The sequence below is a fragment of the Rhagoletis pomonella genome, unplaced genomic scaffold, assembly GCF_013731165.1.
Source record: "Rhagoletis pomonella isolate Grant_MI unplaced genomic scaffold, Rhpom_1.0 Rhpom_scaffold_00016, whole genome shotgun sequence".
NCBI classification, from domain to species: domain Eukaryota; kingdom Metazoa; phylum Arthropoda; class Insecta; order Diptera; family Tephritidae; genus Rhagoletis; species Rhagoletis pomonella.
Genome location: NW_023458570.1, coordinates 2,707,835 through 2,710,073, shown reverse-complemented (window position 1 = coordinate 2,710,073; position 2,239 = coordinate 2,707,835).

Below are 2,239 nucleotides of genomic sequence, written 5' to 3'. Positions count from 1 at the left end.
AATCCGCTTTCAATTAAGTCGATTATTCTGTGCGTATAAACGTAGTATATGTCTGTACATATTAACAACGCGCATGCGTGCATATGTATGCAAATGCACATAATCTTAATTAATCACTTCTAATCACTAAACAAGAATCTACAAACATCAAAACGAAATACTTCTGCACATACAGTGACGAGCAAAACTGTAACATGGTGTAACACTTTTTAATTCAGCCATCGCTATATTTCCAAGTTCTAAAGACTTTCATCCTTTTGTTGTATATTCTTGGTGGTACATCCCTACTCCCTCTCTCATAACGATTTGAAGTCAATACAACAACAATAAAAAAAAACCGGCAGACAAAAATGTAAATTGAGGCAGATGTTACAGTTTTGCACTCACTCCCAGTTTTACATTTGACAGTTATCTATCTCTTACTTAGTTGGAAGTCAGATGACTTTTTTTCTGTATTGTAATTTATTGAAGAAGTGATCACCAGTAAATAATATAGTTAGTCAGGAACCATAAATGTAAATAATAGATTTACTGCGGAAAGGCGGGACCGCACGAAAAGTGGCAAAAATTGTGGAATTTGCTACTTGAAAATGTTAAGACTGAGAACAAATATAGCCTAAAGTGTTCCCAAGGACAAAGGAAGTCTGTCATAAAGTATAACGGTACGATATCTTGTGAACTTAGCAGCAAGTAGTGATGCAGCCACTATTACAAAAGCGCTTAAGGTATTAAACTTTAACGCAATCAATAGACAGCGAGGCAAAGAATTGCCAAATTGAGCGCAAAGGCATCATGAAAAAAAAGGAAATTTGATCAAAATACATGTGCGAGTGTGGCAGCATGTTGCTGCATCGCACGAAAACCGAACCGTTGCCTATTGGGATATGTTAGGCCGTACAGAATGCAATAAAAAACAAAAATATGTTTTTATGTTATAAGTTTTAATTGAAGGTTATTTGGTCTGACAAGACTAAAGTAATCGCTTTCAATCAGATGGCCGGGCATGGTATTGGGTCAAAGACCCAATTTAAGCCCATGCGCAGCATGAAGGCAAACTGTGAATAGCAGTGGTCGGTCAATAATAGTTTGGGGTTGTATTACAACAATTTTCTTGGTCTGTTAGTACACATTATGCGTAAGGAACAGTATCTGTTCATATTTCAACAAAATTTGCAAGATGTAGTCGAAAAAATGAGAGTTTCTTCTGAAAAATCACGCAAAACACACAGCACATATTCGCAAAGACTGGATACACAAGCAAAAATTTGCTAATTTCAAATGACCTCCACAATCCGCGGACATGAATCTCATTGAGAATTTGCGAAAACTAAACTAAAAGCACAGCTTACTAAGTATCCAAGTCCGTAAAATCGAGTACATGAGCAGTGAAAGCAAACTAAGGATATACCTCCAGAATTTTTACAGAGATACAAATAAGGTATGCCAAATCGTATCCAGGAACTGAAACAAGCAAAAGAGTACTGAACATTGAGTTAGGAGTTCTTCTTTTTTGTGAAAATTGTTAAAAAGTTCTTAAAAATGTATGAGTGCAAAACTGTAACATCTGCCTTAATTTACATTTTTGGCTGCTGCTTTTTTTTATTGTTGTTGTATTGACTTCAAATCGTTATGAGAGAGGGAGTAGGGATGTACCAATAAGAATATACAACAAAAGTATGAAAGTCATTAGAACTTGGAAAGATAGCGATGGCTGAAGTAAAAAGTGTTACACCATGTTACAGTTTTGCCCGTCACTGTACATACAAATACTACAACTAGAAACGTACAGACGCCACGTTTACTTTTCCCCGAACTCCCGCTTCTAGCGAGCAAAAAATTCATTCATAAAAGCAAAAACTTCCATTCATAAACTCGCGCGCACCTCGCATATTTGCCCCGCTACAAGCATGAGCCGTCCACAAGTTGATTTTCGTCGCGGCCTTGACAAAATCTAAAAGTCTCAAATTTTGTCAACCATCGCCCGATCGGAAAAGTCTCAACAGCTGCACTGTAGTGCACTGCAGTGTACAAAATCCCCCTTCCTTTGCTCACTTCAGCTGTCTAAAACAAAATATTTTTTCTGCGCGTTACAGAAAACGGGCAACAATGCCGACAAGTGCGCAAAATCCCTTCACTTTCGTTTCCCCCGCCTTGTCCAGAATTCTTCCTCTTCTTCAACTTTTTCACAATCCGCAGAAAAGCCAAAAAAATCAATTTTTTTCAGGGTGTCCAGATTGTT